This window comes from Mobula hypostoma, chromosome 23 (genome assembly GCF_963921235.1).
Source record: "Mobula hypostoma chromosome 23, sMobHyp1.1, whole genome shotgun sequence".
NCBI lineage: Eukaryota > Metazoa > Chordata > Chondrichthyes > Myliobatiformes > Myliobatidae > Mobula > Mobula hypostoma.
In genome coordinates this window covers 41863345-41875997 of record NC_086119.1, presented here as the reverse complement: position 1 = coordinate 41875997, position 12653 = coordinate 41863345, and the positions used below count along the sequence as shown (strand labels likewise).

General features: G+C 41.1%; 1 long non-coding RNA gene across 1 annotated transcript; it reads left to right on the top strand.

Annotated features, from left to right (window-relative positions):
- The first annotated feature begins 251 nt into the window (after positions 1–251).
- LOC134336684 (uncharacterized) lies at positions 252–12436 on the top strand. Its single transcript, XR_010015850.1, has 4 exons — positions 252–309; positions 2987–3304; positions 7047–7212; positions 7623–12436. It is a non-coding gene; the product is annotated as an uncharacterized LOC134336684 (long non-coding RNA).
- The last annotated feature ends 217 nt before the right edge of the window (positions 12437–12653 follow it).

The window sequence follows — 12653 nt, the reverse complement described above, 5'->3', positions numbered from 1 at the left end:
CAGGGTTGTATGTGGTGACATTTACGTACTCTGATAATAAATTTACTTTGATCTTTGAATCCCTTAGGATTCTCCTTGATCTTATCTTAAGAAGATAAGTATGTCTGTACAGTCCTGCTGCCTCTTAGACTTTTGTTTAAATCATTGCGCATTCTTGGCTTCTGAAAGATTTTCAACTGCTACATCACAGCACTCCCTGTACCGCACGGGAGCTGTGCCAGCGGGTTAACAGACGAGTCAGAGGATTATTACGGAAATGAAATTCCTGCTCAGCTGTGAAACCATGGAACAGATTGAAACCACCTGAAAGTAAGATCTGTACTTGTATTCTGATTTATTTACTCTCTGGGGTCTCATCTTCACCAGCAAAGCCAGCATTCGTTGCCCTTTCTCAATTGCTCTTCAGAAAACACCAGGAAGCTGCTTCTACAGCTCCAGTAGCTCTGGTGAAAGTGCATGCGCTGAGCAGACGGGGTTTAGACCGCCAGGATTTAGTCTCAGCACTGAAGAAATGGCGATATACCTTCAAGTCGTGTGATGCACAACTTAAAGGTTCCCTGGTGTTCCAAAGGGCCAGCTGACCTTGTCCTTGGTGCTGGAGACCACCTCTTGGGCAGCTGCTGTTGGAGAGGACTTGTGGGTAGCTGAGTGTATTCTGTAGATGGTGCACTGTGCATCAGAGGGGAGAGAACGTGCATTTCTGATAACTGATAAGGTGCTAATTACACAGTCGAATTGTCCTGGATAACGTCAAACTACTTGGACATTGTTAGATTTGCACTAAGTGGAGAGTTTTCCATCATATTCCCGATGTGCCTTGTATATGGTGCAAAGACCTTGTGGTGTAAGGAGGTAAGTCACTGACTGCAACTTACCCAACCTGTGATTTGTCTTGTAGCCACAGTATTTATATGGTTCCCTCTGCTGTTGGTGGTGGGAGGTTCAGTGATGGTAATGCCATTGAATGTCAAGATTAAACTCTCTCTCCTGTTGGAAATGGTCCCTCTCTAGTATCTGGGCACAGACGTTGCTTGTCACTTTTCAGCCTGTGTCTGAGTGTTTGTCCAGGCGTCACTGTGTGTGCACAGTGGCGGAGGGGTTGTGAATGGGGATGAACATTGTGCAAACGTCAGTGATCAACCTCACGATGGGGAAAGACATTATTACAGAAACAGTTACAGGTCATTGATACAGGCAGTTTGGAATGATCTGTTTGGGTAATACGTAAACAAAAGCTTTTCGCTCTGTTTCGGTACATTTAATAATAATAAACCACTTCTTTCCAAATGACCAAGGTGGTGGTATTTAGGATGTTTCCTTGAGTAATTCCTGCTGTGATGTCCTGGGCCTGGGATGCATGACTTGAATAACCACAACCATCTTCCTGTGCATGGGGAGTGACTCCAGTCACTAATGTTTCCCTTTGAACCCACTGATGTTGGTTTTACGGATGCTCCATGATTGCTACACTCTGTCAAACATTGCTCCTCGCACAATCTCACGACGTTCCAAAGTGCCTTACAGCCATTTTAAACTTCTGTAGTATTGTGCTGTTGGAAACTCTACAACAAGTTTATGCACCGCCTGCCCCTCAGCACCTGAGAGGCACACTGTTCCCTTTGATGTCCCACTGATCTTGCTTGCTGTGAGTGATCAGTGAGGGGAACAAAGATTTGAGTGACTATGCAGCACTCCCTGAGTCCTGCCTGACGTGTCTCCGTGGATTATGGTCCGAGTCTTTCAGAGTGTTTCATTCCAAGAGCTGTCCATGCATCAGGAGAGGAAGCAAATGATTCTGTTACCATGGCAATGGAAGTTCATCAGTGACATGCCAACAAAAAACTTGATATAGTCACATTAGCTTGTAAATCATATTATTGTGCCCTTTATTTTAACCACCAGGTTAATGTCTCTTCAAATATCAAACAGAGGAAGACAGGCTGAGCATCCCTTATCCGAAACACTTGGGTTTTGGATTTCGGATTTTGGAATATTTGCATCTATATAATGAGATAGTTTGGAGTCCCATGTAAGTCTTAACACAAAATCCATTTATTTTTCATATACCCTGCAGGTAGTTTTATTTAATATGTTCAGCAATACAGTATATTCAAAACACATGGTAATTACCAAGTAGAGCACGAAGGTCTGGCTATGATGACACTGAAAACAAACTGTTTGGGGGATCTGTCAGTGGCATGCAGGCACCTGGGAACCTTCCAAGTGTCTTGTGAAGTTTTCTATTTGTGGTGTCATACCAGCTCTCAAACATATTCGGATTTTGGAGGTATTTGTTTTTTAGATTTTTGGATAAGGGGTGCTCAACCTGTATCATTATAATAAGCATTCGTTTAGTTGTATTATGAATAATATTCTTTAGATTAATACTTGAACCTCATGAGAACATAATCAATATGATAGTTTTTTTTTAACCTTCTCCCATCTCTTCCAATTCCTGCTGTGACTTGGAAGGGATTCAGACACCAGATACCCAGATCAAACGCTACTCTGAATATTTTTCAAGTATTGATGAATGCCCTGCCATTTGAATTTGAAGACTGTCAAACAAAGTCTAAATCCTTCCTCATCTGGCACCAACATATGGCCACAGAATCAATGAATAACAAACTGGTGTGGAAGTCCTGTTCACTTTTAATCCAGTAGTTCTGGTCGTCATTTGTAACATTGCCAGTTTCTCCACAGCTCAGAGCAGCCAATTCACTGCACAGTTTGGTATTGGACCACGTCCTGGACTCGGAGGCTCAGTGATGAGTGTATTTGCCTGGTTTCTGTATTTAATAATGCTGAGTGTCTTGTGCAGTTGTGAAGATGGTGTGAAGGAAATTCATTTGCACTTTAAAGCACGTGCTAAAATAGCGATAGTTGAAAGAGGCACAGCGGCTTGATTCAGATGTTTTTATCAAAGAGAATTTGCATGGATTCTTGTGTGTTCAAACAGCCCCAATCGTACTTTGTTTCACTCTAGTGTACAACAATGAAGAGTAAAGAACCAGAGTTGACCCTACAATATGGAATATTTTCTGCTTCCAAGTGCTGCTGGAAATCATTGTACACCGTGCTGGGCGCTGGGTGCAGACAGGGCCAACGGGACCAACAGGACACAAGAGTCAACCAATCTGCTTCTCAGATACTAGCCTTGAAATCTAAGTGTGGACCTGAGGAGAGGCGTTCCATTCACACAGGCTGTTCAAGAGGAATCAGTGGTCTGACAAAGTTAGCACGGTGTGGGGAAAGCCTGCAGCAATTTCAACATGCAGCAAATGATTTCACAAACGTCCTCATGGTGAGTGTACACACCAAATTTCATCAGCCAGCATCTGGGCAAACTCCACTTGTACAGTTCTAACAATGGTATCCCAACAAATCTTTATCATTCACCACTCCTACCCGACATTTATACACCATACAGACATTAATTATGATGAACCTTTAATGTGTCAGCTCTGGTGTCCAAGGCCAATGGATTGAGACAAGTCAGAGCTCCCAGAGACAAAGTGAGCATTGGAATTTCATAGATATCTGTTAAAAGAGAACTGTTTATATGTTCATATTCATGGTTTGTTTACAAATATTTATCAGTAATTAGAAGTCTGTTTTACTTTGTTCATGAGTTTTTTTAAAATTTAAGGAAGTTAATTTACATGAGTAATGTTGAGCACAATTTTTGCACACTTGGTTGTTCACAACAGATTTAATGAGGCAGATTGTGCTGACCATGTTCATTGTTTCCAACTAATGCCTTTGGCTCCCCTTCAACGTGCACTCACCTGGAACCAACCTCACTCACCTGGAACCGACCTGACTCACCTGGAACCAACGTCACTCACCTGGAACCATTGTCACTCACCCTCTGTCGCACGAGATCAGAACATCACCCATCCACCTACAGATGGGCAAGTGTCAACACCTGCTCCTGACAGCCATAGAGCCAAGCTTCAGTGGCTAATCTAGGTTATAATAAACTTTATCCTAAGATATTTAAAAGTATTAACTTGCAAAACTGAGTTCAGCCAATGGTCTTCCAAACTTGGAACAGAACGGCAAATCCAGGACATGAAATCTATTCCAGATTTCCATGTTTCTTGGCCCAATCACACGTGTCCTGATCTTGCCTTAGTTTTCAGAGTGGATTGGAACTGATGGCAAAAGTCAGAAGGATTTGATCAGCTTGTACTCTGTACGGGAGTTGAAGGTAAAATCATTACTCCTGACATAATTGTCAATTTCCCTGAAAAGACAATATGATTATAAACACTTCGTAAAGTGATAAATTTCAATGGTGTGAAATACTCTCTGATATTATTAGCAGGGCAAACAATCAAAGTGACCTTTTATCTGGAGAAAGAGATTGCAAATATGACCTCGGGCACTGAAGGCACAGCTGGGACGTACAGAATGACAGATGCAAATGAGCTGAAATTGCTTAATGACGGTCTCAAGCCCGTCTCACATGACAGCTCCTTTTACTGGTTGTGATGGTGAAGGATCTATAATTTATACATATATGCTTAATAGTTCCATTCGTGATAATTCATGTGAATTGTTCATTGTGTGGCGTTATCTTGGGATATGATGCCTGGAAGGGGAAATTCTTTACAATTTTCCTGTAACAAATCATTGTATCAGAAGTAGAGAGATTAACGAGAACATCAAAGTGGTAAAAGTGAAGAAGGTTTTAATCATGTTTTCTAATTGTTTGACTGTTCTGGATGAAAGAAGCAACTTTGGAACCATGTGCTTGAAATTCTAGTTCATCTTGCTGTGCGTGGTGAATCTCTAGAGTTCTCTATCCTCAAGGGTTGTGGAGGCTAGATCTCTGAAATTTTGAAAGGACAGGGAATTGAGGGTTATTGATAGAGAAAACTTTTCTAAATCCCAGAGAAATAGTCACTACCTAACGATGTGGAAGCTTTAGAGAGGGAGACTTACCAGAGTTAGAGAACATGTCTTATGAGGAAAGGTTGAGTGAGCCAGGGTTTTTCCACTTTGGAGTGAAGGAGGATGAGAAGTCACTTGATAGAGGTGTATAAGATTATGAGAGGCAGAGGAAAGTGGGCAGATAGTGCCTTTTTCCAGGGCAGCATGGCTAATCCAGTGAACAGTATTGGCAATGCTGAGGGGTGCTGTAGAACAAAGGGATCTGGTGTACAGGTCAATAGTTCATTGAAAGTGACTGTTTGAGTAGGTAGGGTCGTAAGAAAATTTTTGGCACATTGGCCTTCATAAGTCAAAGTAGTGAGTACAGGAGATGGGATGTTATGTTGAAGCTTTATAAGGTGCTGATGAGATCTAATTTGGAGTATTGTGTGCAGGTTTGATCACCTACTTAAGTGATGTAAATAAGGTTGAAAGAGCACGGAGAAAATTTACAAGGATGTTGCCAGTACTGGAGGACCTGAGTTATCAGGAAAGATTGAAAAGGTTAAGACTTTATTGCTTGGAACGTAGAAGGTTGAGGGGAGACTTGACGGAGGTTTACAAAACTATGAGCAGTATCAAGAGGGTAAATGCAAACAGGTTTTTCCCACTGAGGTTGGGTTAAGGGTGAAGGGTGAAATGTTTAAGGGGAACATGAAGGGAAACGTCTTCACTCAGAGGGTTGTGAGTGTGGAATGAGCTGCCAGCGCAGGGAGAGAATGTGATCTTGGTATCAATGTTTAAGAAAAGTTTGGACGGGCACATGGGTACGGAGGGCGATGGTCCCATGTAAACCAATGGGAGTAGGCAGCTTAAATGGTTTGGTATGACTAGATGGGCTGAATGGCCTGTGTCTCTGCTGTACCCTTCTATGACTAAGAGGGCGTACTTTTAAGGTGGAGTGGTGGAAAGTTTCGGGAAGATGTCAGAGTTTTCTATACAGAGTAGTAACTTCCTGGAATGTATTGATGGGGTGGTGGTTGAGGTTAATACATTAAGGACATTTAAGAGACTCTTGGACAGTCCATAACCTTCCATTTCTCTTTCATTCATGTGCCTATGTAGGAGGGAAGGGTTAGATTGATCTTGAAGTAGGTTAAAATGTTGGCACAACATCATGGGCTGAAGGGCCTGTACTGATCTATGTTCATTTTCCCCCCGACGGGAAAATTCCCATACACTAAGGAATCGGTCTGGTGAAGATCTGCTGCACAATACAAGAAGATTCTTCCTTGTATAGAGATACCAGATCAATGCAAAATACTTCCAGGTGTGGTATCACCAGGGTATTTAATAATTTCACTAAGGAGTCTTTAGTCTTACGTACAAGTTCTATCACAGTAATGTCAGCATTTAGAGCCACACACAAAGGAGCTGAGATACTGACTTGGGCAGCATCTTTGGAGAGAAATCGACAGTTGACATTTTGAGTTAAGGCTCTTTGTCTGAACTGGGGTCCTATTGAAAGATCTCAATTCCAAACATCAACTGTCCATTTCCCTCCAGAGATGGTCTCTGAAATGTAGGTTTTGTTGCTTTAGAGTTCCAGCACCTGCTGTCTCTTGTCTCCATGGTCAATACATTGTTTTCCTTCCCAATCGCTTGCTGTACCTGCAACTTGCTCGGTAAGTGATGGTTCTTGTACAAGGTCACCTGGACCCTGAATGTTGGCGCGATTTGCTCTGTCACTATTGAAAGATATCCTAATTTCTATTTTTGTACCAATGTGGGTGATTTAATTTTTCACAATTTACCTTTCATTTGCCATATCCAGTGGTCATTCACTGAGCCTCTCCACCTGCCGCCGAAACCCTTTTGCATCTTCCTCATAAAGTACGTGGGAGCCCAACTTTGTATTATTGTCACGTGGATGTATCCCACTTGTTCTCCAAGTCTAAATCATCGGCATAGTTCTTCATTCCATCTATTCATATTATTCTCCAACGTTTCCTGGAAGCAGGGAGATCAATAGGCTCACAAGACATCTTAATGGTCTAAAGGTTAATACTGCTGTCTCTCAGATCTGGAATCCCAGATTCAGTCCTGGCTTCAGATGCTGTCTGTGTTTCTGTACATGTTCTTCTTGAGACCACATGTGTTTTCCCCAGATTTTTGGATTTCCTTCTGCATCCCGTTTGTGGAACGATCAAGAAGAAGAAGATGTGGTTTTTCACACAACAAGTGTGACCATTGAGGGGCACCACTGAACGCCACAGGAGATCCTTTCTCCCTGTGGCTATAAGACTCTGCAGCTTCTCCTCCTTCAGCACATAAGTACGTGGTTTCATTGCACATCTGTATTTTGCACTATTACTCTTTAATGCACATTTTGTATCTTTTACACACCTCAATGTTTACATTTTGTATTTTAAAGTACATATTTCTGACTTGCAACAATAATTTCCTTCAGGATAAATTTTTATCTTAAGTTAATGGTGTGAACATCACTGCTTGACGGAGATGTGGGTGAAGTTTCAACTGTGACTTTCAAAAGGGAACTGGATGAATATTTCAGGGTTTAAAATTAAAAACAATGGAGTATGGAGAAAGAGTCAGTTAGTGGCACTAATTTGATTGCTCCACAAAGAAACTATAAAAACGCTAAATGGCTCTTTTAACTTTGAAACAATAAGATGCAGTCAATTATTTTCTGTTATGATAATATCTCTTTACTTCCATTACAGAATCTGCTCATTACTCATTCACACCTGAGTGCCGTGACAGATTGTGCCCAGATGTCAGGAACCAGCTTCCTAGATGATTCTGGAGGCTGTAGCTCTCCCATTGGAATGTGAATCATGCTGGACCAGAGATCCCAGGCTGTACTCCGTTTCGGAAAGTTGCAATTGGTCTTCGGTCAAGGACGAAAAGTAAAAGCTCATCCATAAAATGTTGCTTTCCCACCCCATCTTTGCTACTCCATGGTAACACTTATGAATGTCCAGTTGTCATGCGAGAAGGGAAATGAAGCTGGTTATTTAAAAATGCATCAAATGCTGATGTGTAAATAGCTCCAGTGGCACAGTACTGTACAATTTCCTGACTCGGCATCTTCAGCAAAGAAGAGAGAACCCAGACAAAAATCTAGATGATGACTAAGATGGAGTGTTGATGAAGAAAACTCTACCACTCCCTCTCAAAATCCTCACCCAGGTGTGAAATCACTTCCCAAATACCTGAGCAAACACAACATCCTTTAGATGTTACAGGGCTAACTTTGAAAATAACAAATTAATATTTAAAAAAATACTAGTGCATGAGAGATACCAGGAAACAAGACTTAGAACATCCCATACTCAGAAAAAACATTACCACTCGCACTGAGAGTTTCTTTGTGACTGGAATAAGCATCAAATAGTGCTCTTTCAGATGAGGCTGGCAGATATAAAATATCCCTGGTAGAGATAAAACAAACGGAATGTCAATGTGTCAATAAATTACACAAAATGACATGGGGCAAGTAATCCAGGGAACAAATTATAAAACTCTTATGTCAATATTGGGAGACTGAGATTATATTCTCTTTAGCTTTCAACAGAAAGAACATACCATCTTTAAAATGCACCAAATGAATGTTTGGAACTGCTTGCTTATTGCTTCACCAGATTGCGTCTTTGATATGGGAAATTTGAAGGTAAAAACATATTGCAAAATAGAGACTGGGATTATAATGGATTAAATCGGTATTATTGGTTTCAAAGAGTTGATTATTTTTTCTCTCTCTAAATCAATATTTCACGATAATAAAAGATGTGATGACTATAATGGAAAAGCAGTGAAGTCTGTATCTTTGGATTCAGATACGGAAACATTGACATTATTAAATAACCCAGAGCACTGTGAAATTGGCAAGCTTTTGGGTTATTTACAAAGCAAAGATTTCAACAACAGGGACAACAAGCAGATGGTTATAATAGAGTATTTGAACCAATAGGCATATGGGACATTTTCTGGCACATACCAGAGACATTGTTTAGTCTAAATGGTAGTTAGCACAACTAAAAAGTAGCAAAATAGGAACTCGTAATCAGCTCTGGTTTATTAGCTAAAAATTTCCCTGACAGAAATGTGGTCATAAATTACTGAGATTTGTTATGCTGAAGTTAATACTTGACTGACGTTTCAGAGGTATAAAACCATGAGGGTGTAGACGGTCCTTTTGCCAGAGAAAGGGAATCAGACACTAGGGGACGTGGTTTTAAGACGAGAGGGGAGTTTGAAAAGGGAGCCGAGGGCAAACGTTTTCATTCAGAATGTGTCTGTATGTGGAGTGAGCCACCAGAGAAACTGGCTGAGGCAAAACAGCCACGTTTAAAACGTGGTTGCACCGGAGGATCAATAGAAGAGATTTAGAGCAGTGATTCCCATTGGGGGTGATGTCCTAAGGGGGCATTAGGGGAAATAGAAGTCATCGAGGGGAATTCAAGATTCTTGGAGGGGGGGGCAGTAAAAGGCACCCTAACTTAAGACATGAGACCTCACCGACCGTTAGTAGAGCAGGTATATCCAAACAAAAGGAAGAGGGACTGGAACACAGGAAGAACCACAGCTCTACAGGCGGTGAGTACGTTGTCACAACACCTCTGAAACTCAGCAATCTCATCCGACCTTACCAACCAAACAGACATTATTAGGGATGCATAAATTAGCAACCAGGGTGCCCAACAGTTCCCCTTGACTGACAGCGCGGAACGAGTTCATGCAATTTAACAGTTGGTAAGTCAAGTACACCCTCGCAACTTTCTCTACAGAAATACAGAAAACAGGTCGTGCAACAATACAGTGCTGGCTGGAACCAAACGGTGAAATAGAGCCAATCAGTGAACTGCTGATTCTGAGGATTTCTCCTGAGGTGTTCAAAACGACTTCAGTTTCATATGTGCGGTCACGAACCATCTTAGGAGATTCTGGGTACTGAGGATCAAAGTATTTCGATTAAGAACATGATTTCTTGTGCAACAGGGTGGAGCTCCATATATGACAGGTCACCATGCTGGTTTAGTGGTGTTCATGAAAAAAGAAATTTCAAGTCTATTTGCAAACCATTGTGTAATTCATCGTCAACATCTCATAGCCAAAATCTTCAGGCAGTGACTTTTTTCAAGCATGACTCTTGTAATATCTGCTATCAACAAAATTAAAGCTCATCCATTAAATACCAGAATATTTCATCATTTATGCCAAGATAACAAAGAGTTTGAATGCTTGCTTCTTCACACTGAAGTGCGTTGGTTGTCAAAAGGCTGCTGTTTAAAATGTTTCGTTGATCATTTTGACATTGTGGTTGAATTTTTTGCTCAAAGTTGACAAGAGCTTGGGGAACAACATCGAACTTCAATGTGGAGGGAGACTGCGCCTGTCTGTAAATGGAATAGCTGCAGTTTTTGTGCTGCTCCCAGTTTTGTTCCTTTCCCCCTAGTTTAAAATTTGAATTTAAAATTTTCATTTGCTGATTCTTGAAGGGGAACAATATGTCTATGTGTACAAGGAGTGGGAAGAACTTTTCTGAACCTAGTAATAAAGACAATGGGAAAGGAAAGATGAAAAAGGGAGGATCTGATGACATGCCACCATGGGCTGGAGATTTAATTGCTTACTTTGGTAAGCTTTTTCATACCTTATTTCCTACCATATTATCACAGCCGCCTACTATAGAAAGAGCACACAGAGCTTTTACTTCAAAATCTAAAGATCCAAATAAACCAAGGTCTGTTCTGGTTTGTTTTCATCACTTTAAAACTAAAGATCAAATAATGCGACAGGCAAGAAAACAGAGTTTTCAGATTTAAGGAATCTGAGCTCCATTTTTATGAGGATTATCCGAAGGAGGTAATGGAACAAAGATCAAAATTTGCTCTGGTAATGAAACAGGCATATGATAAGTAACTGTTCCCTTCCTTACGTTACCCGACAAGAATTAAAGTTTTTTCTCCTATTTCTCCTCCTCGTACATTTTTTGATCCTAAAGTTGCACTGGCGTTCGTTCAAACTATACCTGCTGCAGCTGCCAAATGAACTGTCTGGAAGACTGCTTGGTTATCTGTATATTACTGGCATTTCGGAAAGAAGATTTATGAAGTTTACTTGGACATTTCACTGAGAGACTATAAAAAAAAGATAAGGTAGATTTGTTCATTATTGCATATCATTGTTTTTTTTGGAAAGAAGATCTATGGTTCAAGTATGACTGTTTAAATGGTTATTCAGACGTTCGACTGAGAAAAAGAAGATAAAGGGACTTGTTCCCTTAACCTAATATCTGGTTTGATGTTTTTTTGTTTCTTTCTTAATTAATTAATTGGTAGTTTTTCCTACTAATGGGGCTATATATATATATATATGTGTGTGTGTGTATATATATATATATATATATTTAGGGGAGGGTTCAATTACTTATATAATACTACTAGTTGGTATTTTTGAAAATTTAGTTGGGCTAAATATGCTATTAACTCCTTTTTGCTTTATTATAGGGTCTTATAACGGAATTTAAAGCTTATTTTAGGGATTTAATGCTAAATTTAAGATGGTGCTGGTTTTTCTTTTTAAGAGATAACATTTTTTCATTTTTTTCTTGTTTAAAAAAGATTAAATATAAACATGGGACAGTTTGTAGATGCTGGAACGTAAACACTTTCCTTTGCTGAGTCTTTGTTGTTCCTCTTACAAGGTCAGTGGGTTTCTTTTTTTTTAACTGGTGTGACGAGAATACACATAAATTAAGATGTTTGCTGGCCTGGGCTAGCATCAGTGGCATCAGCAGTTGGTCTGCCACCTGTCCTCAGGGGAAGGAGAGATAAGGAACAATGAAGCAGCATCTGGAGATGTGTAATGAAGGGACGGGAGAGAGAGCTGTTTAGAGCGGCTCCCCCTTTGAACCCTGAACTGTTTGAAGTGATGGACAGGCGATACCCCAGCAGGGGGATAAAAAGGGACAGGTTCGCTAAGGCAGGACACACACGACACCCGAGGTAACGAGACCCTGGAAGCGGTGCGCCTCTCACAAGTCGGTGGAAAGCTCTTGGACGGCTGATCGGGGAATCAAGCCTTAAACGCACAGGGTGGAAAGGTACGATCAGCGGGAACCCGGTGTGTGTCCACCCTTGCTTGGGTGCCGGGTTCACTGCAGAGGATCGACCGCATCTGGAGGAGGGGTCACAGTCGGTGACCTCAGGTGACATCACAAAGGACCCGCCTGAAAGCTGCTTGTGAGCAATATCGCCGGTCTGTGAGTGGAAGCCGTTCTGAATGATCAGTCGTTCTCGTTCTCTCTCTCTCTCTCCCCCCACGTTGTCCATCGCCATGGCAATGATTACTGCGAACTGAACTAAATCGAACTGGACTTTTGTGTCACTTTGAAATTGGTCATTTACCCCTAGACAACGATAGAGCTTGATTGATGCTGTTATCTTAATTCTGTGCACATGTGTGTTTATCATTGCTGAACTGTTGCATTTATTATCCTTTCGATTACTGTGTTACTTGTTTCTTTAATAAAACTTTCTTAGTTCTAGTAATCCAGACTCCAACTGAGTGATCCATTTCTGCTGGTTTGGCAACCCAGTTACGGGGTACGTAACACTGGGGAGAGGGAGAGAGAATCTTCTAAATTTTTTTTTGTACAGACAGAGCAGTCCCTGGCTTCGTATTCTATCACAGGGTGCCTGCTTTTTTTCGGGCTATAGGGGGAGGGGTGGGGTTAAAGTAAGGGGTGT